This window comes from Salmo trutta, chromosome 13 (assembly GCF_901001165.1).
Source record: "Salmo trutta chromosome 13, fSalTru1.1, whole genome shotgun sequence".
In the NCBI taxonomy this organism is placed as follows: domain Eukaryota; kingdom Metazoa; phylum Chordata; class Actinopteri; order Salmoniformes; family Salmonidae; genus Salmo; species Salmo trutta.
In genome coordinates, this window is record NC_042969.1 from 7,696,781 (window position 1) to 7,721,329 (window position 24,549).

The window sequence follows — 24,549 nt, forward strand, 5'->3', positions numbered from 1 at the left end:
CTGTGGATTTCCTGGATGACCAACAGCCATCGATTTCCAGCCTGCACAATGAAGGAGCGGCTTAATTTCTTAGTTCAATGTGTGCACCTCAGTAGCAGAACTGAAAATGACAAAGACAGTGTTAAAATGGAGGACCCGACAGCCTTTTTAGCTGGTGTGGAGCAGAAAATCAGGAGATAAAATAGGTGGTATGTCTTTAGGCCTAGAGTACACGTGATGGAGAAGACTGGATCCACATTTATATTTTAAAAATGAAACAGATACAGAAATTCTGTTTTTTTTTTACAAATTACTTAACTTGGTTAAAATATTAAACTTATTTGGCCAATACTATATGTTCACTAGACTAACTAACTGCTCCCCATGAAGGAGGTGGAAGGGGATCCTAAAAAGACCTGCGGAATGGCAAAAATCATTCACACATTTAAAGCTAGAATCCTTAGTTGCTGCATCCATTTATGTACATACACATATATATTTTTTTTCACCTTTATTTAACCAGGAAGGTTAGTTGAGAACAAGTTCTCATTTACAACTGCGACCTGGCCAAGATAAAGCAAAGCAGTGCGACACAAACAACACAGAGGTACAACATGGAATAAACAAATTAAACACTGAGCCACAGTCTTCCCTGTGGCTCAGTTGGTAGAGCATGGTGTGTGCAATGCCAGGGTTGTGGGTTAGATCCCCACGGGGGGCCAGTACACAAAAAAAAATGCATGAAATTAAATGTATGAAATGTATGCATTCACTACTGTAAGTCGCTCTGGATAAGAGCATCTGCTAAATGACTAAAATGTAAACGTAAAATGTGCAGAAGATGAATGTGCAAGTAGAGATACTGGGTGTCCTGTGTGGCTCAGTTGGTAGAGCATGGTGTTTGCAATGCCAGGGTTGTGGGTTTGATTCCCACGGGGGACCAGTATGGAAGAAAAATAAAATGTATGAAATGTATGCATTCACTACTGTAAGTCACTCTGGATAAGAGTGTCTGCTAAATGACTAAAAGGAGCAAAAAAAGAAATAACAATATGGGGATGAGGTAGTTGGATGGGCTATGTACAGGAGCAGCTCTGACAGGTGGTGCTTCAAATTAGTGAGGGAGGTATGAGTCTCGAGCTTCAGTGATTTTTGCAGTTCGTTCCAGTCATTGGCAGCATTGGCATACAGTAATGATACATACCCATAGATTTGAGAAGAATATAATTTATGAATGCCTCATGAGCTTAGTTCAACTGTCGTACCCCATCCAAAATCAAAATACAAGCTTGCTATATTCTCCAATGTTTGTAAACAAAGTAAATGTAAACAAACACTGTATAGACTCAAAATATGACTTGTTTGTTTGATGATGGCGCTGCCGGAGATGGCAGCATTGCGACTAGCTCTTAAGAAACTCTGCAGTATTTTGTTTGTTTATGTACTATTTTTAACGATATTAGCTCAGGAATTGTTTTGTGTCATTACATACAGCCGGAAAGAACTATTGGATATTAGAGCGGTGGTAACTCACCAGAACTTCAAGCATTACGACCAGGATTACGACTTCCCTGGAGTGGATCCTTTGTTTGCTCTCCCCAAAGCAATTGAACTCAATCCAGAGGCTGACCCAAAACAACGCCTGTGGAGGAATGGTACTCGAGGCGGTCTTCTGGTCCGACTTAGGAAGAGTGCACACCACCCACCGCTCCCGAGTATTTTACTCGCTAATGTCCAATCTCTGGATAATAAAATTGATGAGCTCAAGGCGAGAGTCGCTTTTCAGAGAGACCCCAGAGATTGTAAATATACTCTGCTTCACGGAAACATGGCTCTCTCGAGATATACTGTCTGACTCTGTAAAGTTGGGTTCTCAGTACATCGCGAAGACAGGAACAAACATCTCTCCGGGAAGCAGAAGGGTGGAGGTATATATTTTATGATGAACGACTTATGGTGTAACTGTGATAACATACAGGAATTCAAGTCCTTCTGTTCACCCGACCTAGAATATCTCACAATCAAATGCCGACCGTACTATCTCCCAAGATAATTTTCATCAATAATAGTCACAGTGGTTTATATCTCCCCCCCCCCCCCAAGCGGATACCACAACGGCCCTCAAAGAACTTCACGGGACTTGCAAACTGGAAACCACATATTTTGAGGCTGCATTTATTGTAGCAGGGTTTTTAACAAAGCAAATTTGAAGAAAAGGCTCCCGAAATTCTGTCAACATATTGATTGTCTTACTCGCGTTGCTAAAACTCTCGACCATTGTTATTTATACAACCTTCCTGAATGCATCTAAGGCCCTCCCCCGCCCACCATTCGGCAAATCGGACCACGATTCCATCTTGCTCCTCCCTTCCTATAGGCAGACACTCAAATAGGAAGCACCCGTGATGATGACTATTCAACGCTGGTCTGACCAATCGGAATCCATGCTTCAAGATTGTTTTGATCATGCAAACTGGGATATGTTCAGAGTAGTTTCAGAAAATAATATCGACACATATACCGATACGGTGAATGAGTTTACCAGGAAGTGCATTTGAGATTTGTACCCACTGTGACTATTAAAACAAGCATACTCATAACATCATGCAAAAACCACCATGCTTGAAAATATGAAGAGTGGTACTCAGTAGTGTGTTGTGTTGGATTTGTCCCAAACTTAATGGTTTGTATTTAGGACAAAAATCAATTTTTGCCACATTATTTGCAGTATTACTTTATTGACTAATTGCAAACCGGATGCATGTTTTGGAATATTTTTATTCTGTACAGGCTTCCTTCTTTTCATTGTGGAGTAACTACAATGTTGTTGATTCATAATCAGTTATTTCCTATCACAGCCATTAAACTCCGTAACTGTTTTAAAATCACCATTGGCCTCATGGTGAAATCCCTCAGTGGTTTCCTTCCTCTCTGGCAACTGAGTTAGGAAGGGTGCCTGTATCTTTGTAGTGGCTGGGTGTATTGATAGACCATCCAAAGAGTAATTGTTAATAACTGCACCATGCTCAAAGGGATATTAAATGTCTGCTTTTTGTTGAACCCATCTACCAATAGGTGCCCTTCTTTACTAACAATTGGAAAACCTCCCTGGTCTTTGTGGTAGAATCCGTGTTTGAAATTCACTGCTCGACTGAGGTACAGTGCAGATAATTGTATGTGTGGGGTACAGAGATGCGGTGGTAATTTAAAAATCATGTTAAACACTATTATTGCACATAGAGTGAGTCCATGAAACTTATTACGTGACTTGGTTAGCACATTTTTGTCACATCCTGACAAGTAAAAGGGGTTATTTGTTATTGTATTTTGGTCAGGGCGTGGCAGGGGGTGTTTGGTTTGTGTGTTTTTTTTTTTTTGGTTTATGTTCTAGATTATCTATTTCTATGTGTTTATCTAGCTTGTCTATTTCGATGTTAGTTTTGTCAATAACCTCCAATTAGAGGCAGCTGGTTGTTGTTATCTCTGATTGGAGGCCAAATTTATTTGTGTGTGTTTTCACTTGTGTTTGTGGGTGGTTGTGTTCAGTATAGTCTGTGCACCTTATTGGACTGTTTTCGTATTTTGTTTTGTTTAAGTGTTTTTCTCTTTAATAAAAAGATGATCAATATACCCGCTGCATTTTGGTCCACTCCTTACGACGAACATGACAATTTTTACTCCTGAACTTATTTAGGCTTACCATATTGACTCAAGATATTTCAGCTTTTAATTTTTTATTAATTTGTCACTGATCTAAAAAAATAATAATCCACAATGACATTATAGGGTAATGTTTGTAGATCAGTGACGCAAAATCTCAATTTAATCCATGTTAAATTCAGGCTGTAATACAACACAAATGTGGAAAAAGTCAAGTGGTGTGAATATTTTCTGAATGAACTGTATATGATTACCAGACCAGTTCTTCACATTCCAAACAGAATGTTTGATGGGACCAGCGATAGCATAGTTAAGTTAGCAAACATGCTAGCATCAAACTTTGTATCAAATAATATATTCATATGGGGAGAAATGGAGCAAAATGTCCAAAGTCAGAGACACAGTTGGAGTTTAATTTATATTCAAAAGACAATTATCCCCATACAGCCTTGTTTAATTGTAGGCTATGAGGAAAGTGTGGTTTTGCTTAAATACAAGCACTATTTGGGTTTATACTGGTTGATGTAGCCTATATTGGCGACCACACCAGTTGAACAACCAACGCTGTATGGAACACAAGTTAGACCCTAGATCTTAATCCAATTGTCGAGTGTTATTAAGTGAATTCCTCACTGACTTGATACTAGGAATTGTATTATTCTTCAGTCATATTAACATATCAGTGGCTTATCCTCTGGGAGCAAACCCATCTCACTCACTGACATGGCGTGCAATTCATTTTATTACCTATTGTCACATTTTTTTTCTTTTATCAGGTTTATCTACACCTGGGACTGATAAAAGCAACATAATAAGGTCATCGTAATTGTCTTTCATCACTTCTCTAAATTTAATTTAATATGAATGAGATAAATAGTAGTCATGGTCACAATGGGAGTGTGAATGCACCTCAACATTTACTGTATTCTGTCCAACATTGCATCATCCTATTAACATCTCATTAAGTATTCCTCACTAAATGCTTCAAGCAAACTGAGTCTCCTCCCACTCATTAGGCAGATCTATTCTGTAGCATCCCGGGACTATTAATTAAAAAAACTGGTTGACTAATCATGTATAGTTGCGGCCCAATATATTGACAAATTTACACTTTTCTTAAATTGTTCCCTATTTCTTCTAAAATAAGTTGAAATTAAAAACAACTTTTGGTTACCACACCTTGTAATTGGATTTTCTATACTGCAGAACCAATTTTATTTTAAATAAATGTATGTATACAATTTTAGTTTACAAAAAATGAAGACAAATGTCTCTGGTACTGGGGACTTGAATGTGTGCAAGACATCATGAAATCGGCAGATTATGAAAGTGTTTTGGAGTACAATGTTCAACCCTGTGTCCACAAACTGTATCTCTGTTGAAGGTTGAGGGTCTTCCAGCAGGACAACAACCCAAACACATATCAAAAGAAACCTGGAATGATTCAAGAAAAAACGTGAGACTGTTCTGGAGTGATCAGCAAAGAGCCCAGATCTGAATCACATCCATAACCTACGGTGGGATCTGATAACAGCAGTTGGCGGAGGGAACCCCTCAAACAAGAATTAGAGGCAATTTGCTGCTGAAGAGTGGGCCAAATTGCTACTAGAAGGTGCAGCAAGCTCATTGATGGCTACAAGATGCATTTGTTGGCAGGCTGTGCAACCCGGGTGACAATAATTTTGTAATGCCATAAATTGTGGTCAACAGATTAATTCCATCCCTTCCCCTGCTTTGATACTCATGTTAGTATCCTAAACATGACAGTTAGGAGTTAAATCAGGATATTCTCTCATAAAATTCCTTGGCCAGTCGGTCGGGTTACAGTGCCGAGAGAAATTAGGATTTAATGAAGCGTCCCTTGGCAGCCGTTTGGGCAGAAAAACGATCAATCCGCCCAAGCGTTGAAGGAAGATACTGTGCATGTCAGAGGTCTTTTCCTTCTTCAACTTAGTGGTCTTCCTCTGTCTTCCTTGGGCTGACAGTCTTCAAGGATGTTTATCTTGGTTCGATGGGCTTGTTACTGCTTAGACTTGTGCTAGTTCCGAAAAGCTCCTACTGTATGTCTGCTTAAATTTCTTCTCTTTTTTATTATTACAGACATTGGAATCTTGAAATAAGTGACCTGTGTATTCCACTGGGGATTTTTAACTACTCTTCAGTTACACTCTATGGACATCTACTATCAGAGGCCCTGCCAGGTAAGGAAATAATATTTATCTTCACATTTTTTATTGTACTCATATTTACTGTAAATATTCCCACACATGTCGTTTTTTGATGGGTCAAGGAACCTTGTTATTATATAAAATTATTTTACAGTAGGTATTCTAGAGGAAATACAGTGAGGGAAAAAATACAGTGAGGGAAAAAATTTGATCCCCTGCTGATTTTGTACGTTTTCCCACTGACAAAAAAATGATCAGTCTATATTTTTAATGGTAGGTTTATTTGAACAGTGAGAGACAGAAAAACAACAACAAAAAAATCAAGAAAAATGCATGTCAAAAATGTTATAAAATGAATTGCATTTTAATGAGGGAAAGAAGTATTTGATCCCTCTGCAAAACATGACTTACTACTTGGTGGCAAAACCCTTGTTGGCAATCACAGAGGTCAGATGTTTATTGTAGTTGGCCACCAGGTTTTCACACATTTCAGGAGGGATTTTGTCCCACTCCTCTTTGCAGATCTTCTCCAAGTCATTAAGGTTTTGAGGCTGACATTTGGCAACTCAAACCTTCAGCTCCCTCCACAGATTTTCTATGGGATTAAGGTCTGGAGACTGGCTAGGCCACTCCAGGACCTTAATGTGCTTCTTCTTGAGCCATTCCTTTGTTGCCTTGGCCGTGTGTGTTGGGTCATTGTCATGCTGGAATACCCATCCACGACCCATTTTCAATGCCCTGGCTGAGGGAAGGAGGTTCTCACCCAAGATTTGACGGTACATGGCCCCGTCCATCATCCCTTTGATGCGGTGAAGTTGTCCTGTCCCCTTAGCAGAAAAACACCCCCAAAGCATAATGTTTCCACCTCCATGTTTGATGGTGGGGATGGTGATCTTGGGGTAAGAGGCAGCATTCCTCCTCCTCCAAACACGGCGAGTTGAGTTGATGCCAAAGAGCTCCATTTTGGTCTCATCTGACCACAACACTTTCACCCAGTTGTCCTCTAAATCATTCAGATGTTCATTGGCAAACTTCAAACAGGCATGAATATGTGCTTTCTTAAGCATGGGGACCTTGCGGGCGCTGCAGGATTTCAGTCCTTCACGGCGTAGTGTGTTACCAATTGTTTTCTTGGTGACTATGGTCCCAGCTGCCTTGAGATCATTGACAAGATCCTCCCGTGTAGTTCTGGGCTGATTCCTCACCGTTTTCATGATCATTGCAACTCCACGAGGTGAGATCTTGCATGGAGCCCCAGGCCGATGGACATTGACAGTTCTTTGGTGTTTCTTCCATTTGCAAATTATCACACCAACTGTTGTCACCTTCTCACCAAGCTGTTTTCTTGGTGACTATGGTCCCAGCTGCCTTGAGATCATTGACAAGATCCTCCCGTGTAGTTCTGGGCTGATTCCTCACCGTTTTCATGATCATTGCAACTACACGAGGTGAGATCTTGCATGGAGCCCCAGGCCGAGGGATATTGACAGTTCTTTTGTGTTTCTTCCATTTGCGAATAATCACACCAACTGTTTTCACCTTCTCACCAAGCTGCTTGGCGATGGTCTTGTAGCCCATTCCAGCCTTGTGTAAGTCTACAATCTTGTCCCTGACATCCTTGGAGAGCTCTTTGGTCTTGGCCATGGTGGAGAGTTTGGAATCTGCTTGATTGATTGCTTCTGTGGACAGGTGTCTTTTTTACAGGTAACAAGCTGAGATTAGGAACACTCCCTTCAAGAGTGTGCTCCTAATCTCAGCTCGTTACCTGTATAAAAGACACCTGGGAGCCAGAAATCTTTCTGATTGAGAGGGGGTCAAATACTTATTTCCCTCATTAAAATGCAAATCAATTTATAACATTTTTGACATGTGTTTTTCTGGATTTCTTTGTTGTTATTCTGTCTCTCATTGTTCAAATAAACCTACCATTAAAATTATAGACTGATCATTTCTTTGTCAGTGGGCAAACGTACAAAATCAGCAGGGGATCAAATACTTTTTTCCCTCACTGTAGTTATAGTAATGGTATTAGTTTGACCAACTAGTCAGAAATGGAGTAAATACAATACAGTGCCTTCAGAAAATATTCAAACCCCTTGACTTATTCCACATTATGTTTTGTTACAGCTTGAATTTAAAATTCATTACATTTAGATTTTGTGTCATTGATCTACACACAATACCCCATATTGTCAAAGTGCTTCTGCATCTGCATTGCTTGCTGTTTGAGGTTTCTGTACAGCACTTTGTGACATCAGCTGATGTTTTTATTTATTTTATTGTACCTTTATTTAACTAGGCAAGTCAGTTAAGAACAAATTCTTATTTTCAATGACAGACTAGGAACAGTGGGTTAACTGCCTTGCTCAGGGGCAGGGCGACAGATTTGTACCTTGTCAGCTCGGGGATTCGATCTTGTTACTAGTCCAACGCTCTAACCACTAGGCTACGCGGTAAAAAGGGCTTTATAATTACATTTCATTGAAGTGGCAATATGTTTTTAGACATTTTTACAAATTAATGAAAAAGGAAACGTTTAAATGATTTTTGAATGACTTCCACATCTCTGTACCCCAGACATAATTATCTGTAAGATCCTTCAGTTGAGCAGTGAATTTCAAGCACAGAATAATGACAAAGACCAGGGAGGTATTACAATTCCTTGAAACAATGCCACCTACTGGTAGATGTGGGGGGGAAAGCAGACATTTAATATCCCTTTGAGCATGATGAAGTTATTAATTACACTTTGGATGGTGTATCAATACACCCAGTCACTACAAAAATACAGGCATCCTTCCTAAGTCAGCTGACGGTGAGGAAGGAAACTGCTCAGGGATTTCACCATGAGGACAATGGTGATTTTATAGAGTTAAATGGCTGTGATAGGAGAAAACTGAGGATGGATCAACAACATTGCAGTCACTCCACAATACTAACCTAAATGACAGAGTGAAAAGAAGGAAGCCGGTACAGAATAAAAATATTCCAAAACATGCATCCTGTTTGCAATAAGGCACTAAAATAACACTGCAAAAAATGTGGCAAAGAAATTAACTTTTTGTCCTAAATACAAAGCTTTATTTTTGGGGCAAATCCAACACATCACTTAGTAGCACTCTTCATGTTTTCAAGCAAGGTGGTGGTTGCATCATGTTATGGGTATGCGTGTCATAGACAATGACTAGGACATTTTAGGATAAAAAGAAAAGGAAAAGAGCTAAGCACAGGCAAAGTCCTAGAGGAAAACCTGGTTCAGTCTGCTTTCCAACAGACACTGAGAGAGAAATTAACCTTTCAGCAAGACAATAACCTAAAACGCAATGCAAAATATGCACTGGACTTGTTTACCAAGACGACATTGAATGTTCCTGAGTGGCCTAGTTACAGTTTTGACTTAAATCTGGCTTGAAAATCTATGGCAAGACTTGAAAATGGCTGTTTAGCAATGATCAACAACCAACATTGTTTTATATTAGTGTTATTTTCCATTAATTAAAAACATTGACATTACAGAGTATTTTGTGTAGATCACTGACAAAAAAATTACAATTAAATCCATTTTAATCCCACTTTGTAACACAACAAAATTTGGAAAAAGTCAAGGAGTGTGAATACTTTGAAGGCACTGTATACCACCTGCTTCTTTAGAAAATATAGTTTGATTTATTTGATCTTTGACCTGTTTACTGATCCTTTGACACCTCTGAGGGACATTATCCTCCAAAAGGTATACATGACAGAAAATTACTCTGAGATGTCAAACGCTTCAAGTCAACATGCTTAAATGCTAAATGCTCAGTTTCAAATGCCAACCCTGTGTTGTGTGTATGGCCCAACCAAATTCCAAACAGGGTTCTGAGTTCTCTTGAGCTTTGTCCCCCATTCTCCTTTCCCGTCACGTTTTCAATAAGCACCCTGTGAGGATGTGGCAGGTAGAGATTGGGACTGTTTGGAAATAAATTTGATCACATCGGAAAAGGAACCGCTGCCGGACGAGATGTGGGGAAAAATAAAATGTCATATTGCCAAACACTTCATCGCCATGAGGTGTAACACAGACTTCTCTTCTCTTTCTCCCATCTGATTTCCACTTTCATCCGTTTTAACGTCTAGTATTGTCATAATGTAGCAATAGAACCCAGAGTACTCTCACAGATCACTGTTACAGTTTCATTTAGTTGCAATACATTCCTACGAAGGGTTACACTTGAGTTGGATGGAAGACAGCGGTGGCGGTGAAGGAAAACAGGAAGCACAGACACTGTGTGTGTCATTATGTGCATGCGTTAAAGGTGTTGTCTGTGTTAAAATACAGGGCTAAAGTTTTGCTATGGCAGGATAAATCTAGCAAAAATGTGCTCCCAGCTGCATAGATGGCATCAGCATGGCCAGGGAGGCTGATTAATTCATTTGCTGTCTCACTTCAATGTGAGTGTCATGGCAGACCGGGGATGGTTGGTTGGAAGAGGTGGAAATATGGCTCTGGAACTCTGGATTCAGTCAAACCTGTAGAACATTTTTTGACGCAGTATCTTTGTTTAAACAGTCACTGCACTGAAATCAACCTATATGTCTTATTGTGATTGGAGAGGAGCCTCTAGAACACAAGACCATTGTGCAATTCTATTTGACAACAGGGAAATGAAATATATTGCACGCACCAGCAATATGGGTTTGATTGAACTCTGCCTCCAGGAGCTGTTGACAGCTTATAGGGTCACATGATTAGACTGCTGCACAACCTTTGCTTCAAGACCAGCATGTTCATGTGTATATTAACAACAACCATTTGCCGTTGAGTTCAAACTTAATTGTTTTATTGCTATTTTCAATCTACCTACAGTATCCGCCTACGTTTTTTTTTTGTTATTCACGTATCTGGTTTCAACAGACGCCAATGCTCAGGAGCGCTAGCATCAACAAGTCCAAAACAGCTGGCCATGCATTTGTATATCAAACAATTGTTTGATATTACTCATGGATCAAGAAATATTTGAACAATATTCGACTGTGGTTATGCTTTATTGGAACCAATATAAAGGCTTGATTATGCCATTAAAGACACATCTGCCATCCTAATTTCTTTTTAATTTGGTGAAAACTCGGCCGCATATTGCTACAGTGGATCTGACATTTTAATTAAGTAAGGGCTGTAAGAATGATTACTACTACTACCGGGTTGCAGAAGGGCCATTGCTCACAACGCTATGGAGAATGGGGAACTAGTGGTCCAAAAGGACACCCCCATGCCAAGACCATTCCCTACCATAGAGCATTTAGATGACTTATTGTTGTACATCCAATGGCAAAAATTACCTGTGTGGTTCTCATTAAATGCACTAGCCATGCCCAAAGTCTTTTTCAATGGTTGAATATGGCATTTTTAATAACCTATTGAGTTTATTACATCAATGCATTTAAATCTATATAGGAGTGTTTTTTTTCTTTTTTTACGCTAAATCCCTCTTGAGAATTTACTTTTTTATATAATGTTGCATAATGTTGCCTTTGGCATAAACAGTGGAACTGAAAATAGAACTCAGTGGCCTTCAGATTAATTTGCCACAGAATCCAAACTTGAAACACAGGAGGTAAAACACTGTAAATAGGAATGGTAGATGTGCATATTGAAGCAGGGAAGATTAATGTACCATGTTACATGGGTTATGATAAGTCGATTAGATCCAGAGGTGGAGAACAGACAAGACTGAACATTTACTGTAAAGAATGTATTTTTCTTCATACTGGGTGAGATTAAATACGGTACGTATATGGGAAGTAAAACGATGAAAGAGTATGGAACTGCATGCCTTTTGAGTGCATTCACAGGATATCTAAATCCTATCACAAAGGAAAGCATCTTCCCTAAAGAGATACAATATTACTGCTGGGACTTGAGACCGTGCAAATGTATCATTACAATGACACCACTTCATTCTCATGCAAGCGATGCATTGCACAGTTTGACGACCTATTCTCACCTTGATAGGCTCACTCAATGGTCTTTGATTATTTGACAATGACATTCACAAGATACTGTCAATCTCTTTTTGACAAACTGTTCAGTTTGCATGTAAAAAAAAGCATTATTTAAGCAGGTGAATCACTTGAGTTTATTAGCAGGCTACATCACAAATCTTGTGTAAGATATTCAGCTCTGCAAGGTGTGCATTGCACTGCTTGTCAATGTGTGGTTTCTGTTCGAGCAGGCAGGACATGCCCTTTGGCAGACGAATGTACAGCGGTGGGTGAAGGCTGTCTGAATGGCACCTATCTCACGGTTGAGCTGCCAGGTCTGTCTGATGTTTCAAACCCAGCAGAGAGCAGCTTTCTAGCCTTTCAGAGCCTGGATAGCTGCCTTCAGGGTCCTGGACAACCCCTGTGTATGCCTTGCTGAGGAAACTGTCCACATGCTCAGAGCATTAATGAATGCCCCTCTCCCCACAGGTGTGATTACTACCTCTGAGGTTTTAGAGCTTGAGTTAGTCCTTCTCTCAGCACATATCAAAGCTGCAGGCTAAAGTTAAATCTAGACTTGTTTTCCTCTATCGTAATCGCTCCTCTTTCACCCCAGCTGCCAAACTAACCCTGCTTCAGATGACCATCCTACCCATGCTAGATTACGGAGACATAATTTAAAGATCGGCAGGTAAGGGTGCTCTCGAGCAGCTAGATGTTCTTTACCATTCGGCCATCAGATTTGCCACCAATGCTCCTTAAAGGACACATCACTGCACTCTATTCTCCTCTGCAAACTGGTCATCTCTGTATACCTGTTGCAAGTCCCATTGGTTGATGCTTATTTATAATACCCTCTTAGGCCTCACTCCCCCTATCTGAGATATCTACTGCAGCCCTCATCCTCCACATACAACACCCGTTCTGCCAGTCACATTCTGTTAAGGGTCCCCAAAGCACACATATCCTTGGTTCGCTTGGCTTTTCAGTTCGCTGCAGCTTGCGACTGGAATGAGCAGTAACAACCACTCAAACTGGACAGTTTTATCTCAATCTCTTCATTCAAAGAATGGACACTCTTACTGACAGTTGTAGCTACTTTGCATGATGTATTGTTGTCTCTACCTTCTTGCACTTTGTGCTGTTGTCTGTGCCCAATAATATTTGTACCCTGTTTTGTGCTGTTACCATGTTGTGCTGCTGCCATGTTGTGTTGCTACCATGCTGTGTTGTCATGTGTTGCTGCCATGCTATGTTGTTGTCTTAGGTCTCTCTTTATGTAGTGTTGTGGTGTCTCTCTTGTCCTGATGTGTGTTTTATCCTATATTTTCATAACATTTATTTTTATTTTTAACCCCATCCCCCATCCCTGCAGGAGGCCTTTTGATTTTTGGTAGGCCGTCAAGGTAAATAATAATTTGTTCTTAATTGACTTGCCTAGTTAGATAAAGGTTAAAAAAATAAATACAAATCAACACATTCTGCAAGCTGATTTTGTTCTAATCACCACAGCCTTCATTCTTAAGGCATTATAACCCTACTCTCAACAACATATTTCTCTGGTGTTATTGTCTTCTTATTGTATTCTGGTTTAGCACCGTCTTTAGAACTTTACAATGCATATAAGTAAGTTAAAGTCAACATTTACAGTATACTGATGTTCTATGTCCAGTACACAATGTTGGCTAAACAGATCCAATTGTAGAACTTTTCGTTTGAAGGAACAGCTGAATTGCTGAAGAGACTTATTATTTGACCAACCAAGGTGCTTTTTGTATATATTAGTCTGGTACTTTCCCTCGTGGATTGTCAAGTTGTGCTGTGCATTGTGTGCAGCGGTTTGTGTCAAGCCCTTGCAGCAATGTGAAACAAGGTAACGGTTCCACTTGTTGTTGGAGGTTCAGGAACTGCAAAGGTGGAGGTTTGTAAGACCAGCAGCCAATTCCCATTTGAGAGCTTTGTCAGAAGAAGCTCAAGCAGGGAATTGGGGTTGAATTATAAAAATAGGACTTTTTCAGTACATTTTTTTTATACTGAAAAACAGATAAGTGAATCTATTGAGACATGGACATCTTTGTCTTGACCTTAGAATTTTGAGCAGTTACCCACTTAGATATCCTATGGGGATCCTAATGAATACTAAATAAGATTTTGTGCATTGTTGGATAAGCACATGTTCGTAGACAGAGGTATGAGGTAAGTGCATTTCCACATTTTCCTTTGCAACCATATTCTATTCACAGTTACAAGACTGAATTCATCTCAGTGGCATAAGGCATTATTCACAAATAAACTACCGACCTAGACATTGTGACACTTTCTCAAAAAGCTAACATTCATTTGGCATGTTGTTGCATAAACAGTCACTAATATTATATATAGGATTTTAATTTGATCTGTATTGTCACAGAAAGATAATCCTGCAGCAACAGGATTTAAACATTTAGTCCATAATGTTGCATGCAGTGGCGTGTATTCATGGATGCCAAGGGAAACAAGGCTTTCCCCAAACATTTGACCAAGTAAAAAAGAAAAAACATACAAATAATGAATCTTTCGTCTCTCTGTGTTTAAAAAATGTCCTTCAATTCACAAGAGGCTGAATATATCTCACCGGAGAAAGCTTCCAAGAGAACAAAACTGTATTAGTACTGTATGTGTAGCCCAAATATCTCATGCTGTCTTTATCCCTTGATAAAAATATAAATAAACTCAGCAAAAAAAGAAACAGACCTTTTTCAGCACCCTGTCTTTCAAAGACAATTTGTAAAAATCCAAATAACTTCACAGATCTTCATTGTAAAGGGTTTTAACACTGTTTCCCATGCTTGTTCAATGAACCATAAACAATTAATAAACATGCACCTGTGGAACGGTCGTTAAGACACTAACAGCTTACAGACGGTAGGCAATTAAGGTCACAGTTATGAAAACATAGGACACTAAAGAGGCCTTTCAACTGACTCTGAAAAACACCAAAAGAAAGATGCCCAGGGTCCCTGCTCAACTGTGTGAACGTGCCTTAGGCATGCTACAAGGAGGCATGAGGACTGCAGAGGTGGCCAGGGCAATAAATTGCAATGTCCGTACTGTGAGACGCTGAAGACAGCACTACAGGGAGACAGGACGGACAGCTGATCGTCCTCGCAGTGGCAGACCACGTGTAACAACACCTGCACAGGATCGGTACATCCGAACATTACACCTGCAGGACAGGTACAGGATGGCAACAACAACTGCCCGAGTTACACCAGGAATGCACAATCCCTCCATCAGTGCTCAGACTGTCCGCAATAGGCTGAAAGAGGCTGGACTGAGGGCTTGTAGGCCTGTTGTAAGGTAGGTCCTCACCAGACATCACCAGCAACAACGTCGCCTATGGGCACAAACCCACCGTCGCTGGACCAGACAGGACTGGCATAAAGTGCTCTTCACTGACGAGTTATGGTTTTGTCTTACCAGGGGTGATGGTCGGATTTGCGTTTATCGTCGAAGGAATGAGCGTTACACTGAGGCCTGTACTCTGGAGCGGGATCGATTTGGAGGTGGTGGGTCCGTCATGGTCTGGGGCGGTGTGTCACAGGCAATCTCAACGCTATGCGTTACAGGGAAGACATTCTCCTCCCTCATGTGGTACCCTTCCTGTAGGCTCATCCTGACATGACCCTCCAGCATGACAATGCCACCAGCCATACTGTTTGTTCTGTGCGTGATTTCCTGCAAGACAGGAATGTCAGTGTTCTGCCATGGCTAGCGAAGAGCCCAGATCGGAGGGTGAGGGCTAGGACCATTCCCCCCAGAAATGTCCGGGAACTTGCAGGTGCCTTGGTGGAAGAGTTGAGTAACATCTCACAGCAAGAACTGGCAAATCTGGTGCAGTCCATGAGGAGGAGATGCACTGCAGTACTTAATGCAGCTGGTGGCCACACCAAATACTGACTGTTACTTTTGATTTTGACCCCCCCCCCCCCTCTGTTCAGGGACACATTATTCCATTTCTGTTAGTCACATGTCTATGGAACTTGTTCAGTTTATGTCTCAGTTGTTTAATCTTGTTATGTTCATACAAATATTTACACGTTAAGTTTGCTCAAAATAAACGCAGTTGACAGTAAGAGGACGTTTATTTTTTTGCTGAGTTTATATTAACAGCTAATTGGTGTTGAGCTAAACTGAGTGAGCTCAGATGTGAATGGTCCTGCCACACCAAATGTCATTGACAGATTATTTATATTTTTTTGCATCTCATTGTGCTAGCTAGCTAAAATCGGCACATTCTTAAAATAGCCATGGATGGAAATAAGAATTTGGACTTGTGGTTTTACTTAATTCTCCGGACTGGCCAATGATTATTTCAGCGTTTCTGATCCAACCATAAATGTATACATTGTGCCCCTGGCCTGAGAGGATGGAAGTTCAACATGTACAGTTGAAGTCGGAAATTTACATACACCTTTGCCAAATACATTTAAACTCAGTTTTTCACAACTCCTGACATTTAATCCAAGTAAAAATTCCCTGTCTTATGTCAGAATAATAGAGAGAATGATTTATTTCAGCTTTTATATCTTTCATCATATTCCCAGTGGCCTTTCAGGTTATGTCGATATAGGACTTGTTTTACTGTGGATATAGATACTTTTGTACCTGTTTCCTCCAGCATCTTCACAAGGTCCTTTGATGTTGTTCTGGGATTGATTTGCGCTTTTCGCACCAAAGTTCGTTCATCTCTAGGAGACAGAACTTGTCTCCTTCCTGAGCGGTATGACAGCTGCGTGGTCCCGTGGTGTATATACTTGCGTACTATTATTTGTACAGATGAATGTGGTACCTTCAGGCATTTGGAAATTGTTCCCATGGATGAACCAGACTTGTGGAGGTGTACAATTGTTTTTCTGAGGTCTTGGCTGATTTCTTTTGATTTTCCCATGATGTCAAGCAAAGAGGCACTGAGTTTGAAGGTAGGCCTTGAAATACATCCACATGTACACCTCCAATTGACTTAAAAATGTCAGAAGCTTCTAAAGCCATGACATAATTTTCTGGAATTTTCCAAGCTGTTTAAAGGCACAGTCAACTTAGTGTATATAAACTTCTGACCCACTGGAATCGTGATACAATGAATTATAAGTGAAATAATCTGTCTGTTAACAATTGTTGGAAAAATGACTTGTGTCATGCACAAAGTAGATGTCCTAACCGACTTGCCAAAACTCTAGTTTGTTAAAAATACATTTGTGGAGTGGTTGAAAAATTAGTTTTAATGACTCCAACCTAAGTGTATGTAAACCTCCGACTTAAACTGTAGCTGGATGTAGTAGGCCTGGCGCATCGTTGCCCATGAAAGGAAGTTAGGTTAACGAGCAAGCAATTTTGCCAGGTAGCCTAGGACAACAAAAACTAAAAGCGTGTACTGTATGAAAGTCATAGACTGTTTAGGCACCATGAAAGAGACCAGGATGGCATTTCCATTTCTCTGCAAGTAGGTTCAGTCAACATGTTTTTTCTACTTGCAAGCACGCAAGCACACACACACAAACACACACATAAATCAGTGCCATGGACAGCCACACCATATTTAGCTAACTGTGCGCTGATTGGACTAAATCGTTTTTGGTATCTTTTAATTGTTACTGTATTAGACTAAGCATAGGTGATTAGATGATTCTGAAGTTGAAATGATGCTGGATTAGTGGAGGCAGCGCCTGTTTTCTTTGCGATTTACGGTAATTCTCCATGGTTCTAAATCAATAGTTTAGTAGTCCGGAAATGTCAGAAATATTAACTTGCTTGACCATGCTGTAGGTTGCACTACTAGTTGCATGATTGGTTAGGCAATTAGCTTGTCAAAATGAGGCTACATGAAATGTGAAATACCATTAATATAACTGTGTGTTAGAGCTGGTTTTCAGTGAATTACGAACATTACATTACGAAGCTCTCAGCAACACATCTGTACCTAATTTACAAACACACACACACACACACACATTGTGACATCATTAGAATTATGACTCAGTACAACATCAACATCTCCCGTTAACACAGGGGACATTCATATGATTACACTTTCCAACACTACCTTACACTTCCCAACACTATGTTAACAGAGGCGCAAAATGGCGGATCCCATTACCCACCATGCTGTGCTGTTTCTCGCCTATGGGCTCTCCCTGCTCTCCCCATCTCATCCTTATTTTCACCACAGAATTAAATTCTCACACGAGCCGGGGCTTTTTTTATGACAAGTGTGAATCAAGCACATCATTATTTTTTCTTTCCCTTCTGCCTTTGGTGCTTCTGTCTCTCTTTGTCTGTACTCTTAAACTCCTCTTGTTTCCATTAGCGGCAACACATTATGGTCGCTATTACCTCACGCTCGGTGTGATTGGGGATGGAGCTGTACAAAGCAAAGCCCTTCTCTCTTGTCCATGCCCATTGCAATGAGGAGAACCAGGCCCATTCCCTCTCAAAACAAATAAAACCTGCTCTCTGCTCCTTGCACTGAGAATACCCCTTTCATTTTTGCCATTACGTTGTGCCTAGTGGAGGTGCAGCTGTTGTAGGTGGCTAATACACAGAGTGAGTGCTCATGATCGTCCGTGCCTGTTCTGTCAGGAAAATGATGGTAGCATTCTGCTTTTGAGGGAAGACACCTCATGTATTCCACATAGGTTCCCAACCAAAGCTAAGAATAAGATATGGATTGCTATTGTGTACAAAACACAAAATATCTTCTGAAACTCAATGTGCATATTTTGGATACTCTTCATGTAGTCATCAATCATGGTATTTCATTAGCACAGTAAAATAATAGAGTCCAAAAACAAACTGTAGGCTATTTACCTTCATCATTATTTATGTTGTTCGGCGCTATGAATCGTATGATGAAGCACTTTGTAACAGACATGTTGCACCGTATAAAAACCTGTTGAACTCTCCACTATAGAGACCTCCTGACCTGTGAGGTTAATGGGAGCACTGCTGTAGACACACGAAGAGAGAATACGGGACCCACAAGTAATGAAACACCATTCAATGTCTTGTCATTGTGCGTCTTTTGAGTGTCCCTTTAGCGAAAGCGTATATCTTAAACCACCCGCTCAATAACTAAGTTCTGCTCTTATCTCAGGTGCGGGGGAAAGATTTAGAGTGGGGAGGGGAGTAGTTCTCTCTTTCTCTCTCTCTCTCTCTGGGTGAGATACCTCCGTGGCGGGATTGTAAAGAATTATGGCAGACAGCTATCAATGATTTCGTTGAGAGATTACAATAGAGGCAGACGTTAATAACATGGCCCAGCATGTGACATTGGATGGTTTATTGATAAGGCCACTAAAGGCATTGAAAACACAAGGAGGGGGTGACAGATTGTTGCACGGATAGCGTATAACCACACAGGGAGCTTATAAATGGCAACGATGTGTCTATTGGTCCTATCTTTGACACACAAATGTTCTTTCGCCTTTTATTTCAATTATGTGAAAATGTGAAAATATGCAAGGCCTACACATCTTTGTTCTGCCCATGTTTGACCAGTCAATATTATCATAGAAATATGTATATGTTATGTTCAGTTATTATCATGGTTATTTATTTTTCAAGATGTGTTGTCACACCCTTTTATGCGTGACATTTTGTGGACGGTATCGTCTGACTGTCGTCTAATTAACTAAGAAGATGAATGGGCGATGTCAATGTTGTTCACTCCATCATTGCAACAAATGACCGAAATCAAATTCATCTTCCGAGAAGATTGCGTCTAATGTGCATTACACTTCCAACACTTTCTTATCGCTTTGAAGTAAGGGAGAACGTGCAAGTAGCGAGTGGATGGGTGTGTGTTGTTGAGCTACACAATATGCAAAATGGCCTTATTGTGGTAGTAAAATTTTAACTACACAATATGCAAAATGACCCTATTTTTGGTAGAAATATTTTAGCTACACAATATGCAAAATGGTCTTATTGTGGTAGAAATATTTTAGCTAAACAATATGAAAAACGGCCCTATTGTGGTAGTAATATTTTAGGTGCACAATATGAAAAACGGCCTTATTGTAGTAGTAATATTTTAGCTACACAATATGGAAAATGGCCCAATTGTCGTAGTAGATATAGTACCGCTTAACCACAGTAACAGAAATAGCAATGGACACCTAATATCATAGTCCTCAATTCAACAGAGAGGAAATATCTCAACTGCTTTCATAATTTCCATGTCATGGAAATCGTCCTAGCACAGGGGAAGAGGAACACCCTAGTGATATAACTCTGAGTGATTGTTTTCCCCAAAAAATGTTTTTTACACTTATCCATGCAGACACTTGATATTTGCTCCGTTGTTTTTTTCCATTTGAAGTTCTCTCTGCCTCGGTTCTTCTTCTCTCCCCATTCATATCTTTATTTATTCCCCTCATATGCTGTGTATCCAAGATTGAAAGACATTTGTATGAGAGACTCTGTTAATTTGTACTACAGACAGCTGAGAAATGCAAATGAAACTATATTTCTAAAGCTGTGCTAACTTCCGTCTGTTTGAAGTGCCGTGCCCTTCATTACTATGGTGCTTGGCCTTTTTTTGGGGGGGGGGGGGGGGATTGGCACGCTTGTTTGTTGTCATAAAATATTTAAGCCTCTGTTTTGGCTATTTGCACAGTCACATTCATGTTTGCAGAAATGCTAATATGGTGTTTGCTTTCTTATTTGCTTTTGTACTCTATAGTGTGAGAAAGCATATACTGTAATACTTGAAGAGACAGAGACTAAACTAAGAACATGAACTGAAAACTCCTCAAATGAATCTACCAATATACAGTAGGCCTCCAGTATACCTAAAGGGAATTGTATGGCATGATAGGTTTACTGCGCTACCTTATAGGCCGGGATTCAATACGCGGAGTGCGATATTTAAAGGTAATTTCCGATTGAGCCGACATCTGCAGTTGCTAAAGGTCAACACACAGGAGGAGAAGATTCAGTGTGACACCATATCGGACAATGATATAAACAGAACAATGAAAACACAGTTTTACAATGGCTATAGGGTCATGTTTATTTATTCGTCCTCTTCGTGGGGTGGACAAACGTCGCGGTCTCACAAAAGTAAGGGGAACTGGCTCGAGTGAAAAGTGCAACCCTCAGGTGGGAAGCACTGCACTAGACCACAGTAGACTTCAAGGTTTCCCACCTTTTTCCAAGCAAAGAATATTTGATTGGGCAGACATACAAATGTCAAGTATTTCTGCGTAAGCGGAGTTGTGGACACCCTGGGGGAAAGTCTCTCCCTCTCTCCCTCCCTCCCTGTCTCTATTTGTGCTGTGGCACGCAGGACCTGTCCTCCACGTTCCTAGGCTGCCGTGGTAACACGCCGTGGCAGTTGCCGAGGACGATGGCTGGGGGGGGCGTTATATGATGTAATAATTCCAGCCATTGCCCCTTGTCCCCCAGAGGGGTGTGGGTGTGGACGATGAGGGTGGGTGGAGGGAGGTACAGTCTCTATCAGAAGGAGCAATGGTCAGGGTCACATGAAGCTGTTAACCATTAACTTCCGGTGGTCTGCCTACCCCCTGGAGAGGAGATTAAATCTAAGACATGTCACTCTGAGATGGACAGGTTGACTCTTTGACCCTTAGATGGTGGGGAGTTGGCTACCGCCGTGACATGCACTTAAAATCCACAAGACGTGATTTTGTGGGATCTTGGAGAGTGTTCGGCGTAGATTCAATCAGATCAAGTGTTAACCGGTGATAGCCGACACCCGCATACCTGATGTTTTGGCAGTGTCGGAGGTGGAAATGTGTTGGAGCTGTAAAATCGGTGAGTAGCTACTCTTGTGATGATTGTCATGAAGCCACACCTGTCCCACTTGTGTTAGAAGTTCAAAACGAGAAAGTGAAGGCAATATAGAAATAATGACGCTAAAATGTAAAATCATTAAACTAAATAATGACGATTTATACCAGCCTAATCAAGGTGTAGGCTATATTAAATCTCACATTCCAGGTTTCAAACTTGTAAAAACAGCTCCTTTGCATTCATACAAACGTACTGTAGCTCCATGCAGCCAATGGCAATGTCCGCAATAGCTACAATACTGGGAGATGCTTGTGGGTTTGACAGTTCTAACGTGGTTCCACCTCTGACACCGTCAAAACTCCAGCTATGCCGGTGTTGGCTAGCTCAAATATGATTTAATTGAGGCATCAGTTTATCAATTTACAAAAAAAATAAATAATAGTTAACTATACTTAAATACGTATGGCATGCAATATACATTTTTTAAAATTGTTTTGAGAGAACATTGGAGTCTTGTATGTTTAATCCCTTTTGGACCACATTCAGTTAGCTCTATACGTCATTAATGTGTACAAATATCTGACACCAGGAATTTAAGTACTAGAATCTTAGCCTAAAATGTCAATGGTAGGCCATTGATCCACATCCTACTGTGGTGTGTTGGGACTTCTCGTTCTAGCTGGCAGACATCTGTTCAAATTATAGCTGGTAGACAATGAGCAAGCAAGAATATAAATATTTGTCATTCAGGCTACACATCGTAACATTGCCCTAAGCTTACCATACAGGACGTGTCAACATTAAAGACCTGACAGAATACACAAGTATGTGTACAGTAGATAGGACACATGTATGAATAGCACACAATACGCAATACACGCAGGCACACACACACACACTCGCACGCACACACATGCACACACACACACACACAGTCAAGCTGGCAAGCCAATAAAACATGATGATAATCAAATATCATCACCAATCATTTAGAAAACTAGCGAGCAAGTTGCTCTTTCGAGTGTGTTTATTTTCCATTTCCAAACCATTAAAAACATGTCAGTCAGGATTGCACATTTGGATGGAAAATGTGACTATAAAATTAATGGGCTGAACACCAATAATGACTGGACAGCAAAATATGAGAACAGTCTCTGTAAAGCAACATGAACACAATTGCAGCAATAAGTAACTAGCCTGCAGCAAACTATTCAAAGGAATGTCATTCCACCTATTCAAGAAGGATACACATACGAGTGAGTGAATTCAACCCAATCCAATATTAGATTGAGTTAGATTGGAAGATTTATTTTAATATGGAATCCTTGAAATAGAGGGTGGGGAGGCAATTGTCAAGGCAATTATGAACATTACTTTGAAGGAGAATACACTGAGTATACCAAACATTAGGAACACTTTACTAATTGAGTTGCACCCGCCACTTTTGCCCTCAGAACAGCCTAAATTAGTTGGGGCATGGACTCTACAAGTTGACAAAAGCATTCCACAGGGATGCTGGCCCATGTTGACTCCAATGCTTCCCACAGTTGTGTCAAGTTGGCTGGATGTCCTTTGGGTGGTGGACCATTCTTGACAAGCAGCGTTGCAGTTCTTGACACAAACCTGTGTGCAAGGCACCTACTATCATACCCTGTTCAAAGGCACTTAAATATTGTGTCTTGCCCATTCACACTCTGAACGGCACACATCCACATACACAATCCATGTCAATTGTCTCAAGGCTTAAAAATCCTTCTTAAACCTGTCTCCTCCCCTTCATCTACAGTGATTGAAGTGGATTTAGCAAGTGACATCAATAAGGGATCATAGCTTTTAACTGGATTTACCTTGTGTCTATGTCATGGAAAGAGCTTCTTAGTGTTTTGTATATTCAGTGTATACAAAACAGTGAATAGCTCATGAGAATACCACAGCAGACCTAGGCCTACATATTTCCATCAAAAGTCTGTCAAAACTCAATCATCTTGAATGGTCAGAAATTGCATGTAATTAAAAGGTACATCAGAATATCCCCTGGTAAAGATACCACAGGCTGCTTTCCCCATCTGTTAATCACACTAGGAGAATCTTGTTAAACAAGTGCTTTAGCAATATGTTGCCTTCAAAAACATTACCCGTTGATGAGGATGACTTAGTTGATGCAATTTTGATATGTGTTCATTAAGGCAGATTTGATCCAATTTAGGTGAGTATCCTACTTTCCGTGTCTTGTCATTGTAGGAAATCAAGAGAGGAAAGTCCTTTATGAAAACAAAATAAGGCCTAATGAAAACCGACACAAACATTGGAATGGATGTATATGATAAACAGTTGTAATTGATTAAATGTCATTGGGTACGTCTGTTTGCAAAGGTAGAGACATTATTAACTTAGAAGTGCATTGGAATGCATGGGAAGTAACATTTCCAAATGTTGCGCCACCATTTTATTATTAGAGCCATTTGTTATTCTCCCCAGGGAATTATAACATCCTCTCTGATGAACACTGAGGTTTTTTTTTCTTTAATATTCTTCTTTAATATTCGTTCCCTCAGAGGACATTAACAGATGACCAGTATTTTGTTCCATAATTTTGACAGGCACAAAGCAGGCTGGAAAAGCCCCTTTATTCCATTTGAATGCTGTTACTGTTATAATGCAGTTATTTTTCACACATAGCATTAGTTTGTTCAAATACATGTTCAATTTTACAAAGTCATGAGACATTCCTAATTATGGAAAAACATTGTATTCAAAATGCCATACTCCAGAGCACAACTGTTATTGGTACAATTCTAATTTAGGGGTCACTTAAAAATGTCCTTGTCTTTGAAAGAAAAGCACATTTCTTGTCAATTTAAATAACCTCAAATTGATCAGAAATACAGTGTAGACATTGTTAATGTTGTAAATGACTATTGTAGCTGGAAACGGCAGATTTTTAATGGAATATCTACATAGGCGTACAGAGGCCCATTATCAGCAA

The 24,549-nt window shown here is 40.2% G+C and overlaps 1 protein-coding gene across 2 annotated transcripts in view; it reads left to right on the forward strand.

Annotated features, from left to right (window-relative positions):
* The window catches only part of LOC115205122 (leucine-rich repeat and immunoglobulin-like domain-containing nogo receptor-interacting protein 2), a 433,800-nt gene that overhangs the window by 143,606 nt on the left and 265,645 nt on the right, over nucleotides 1-24,549 (forward strand). For both annotated transcript variants that reach the window (XM_029770790.1, XM_029770791.1), the window contains exon 3: nucleotides 5,740-5,840. The gene's annotated coding sequence lies outside the window, so the exon portion shown is untranslated. The remainder of the gene's footprint in view (nucleotides 1-5,739; nucleotides 5,841-24,549) is intronic.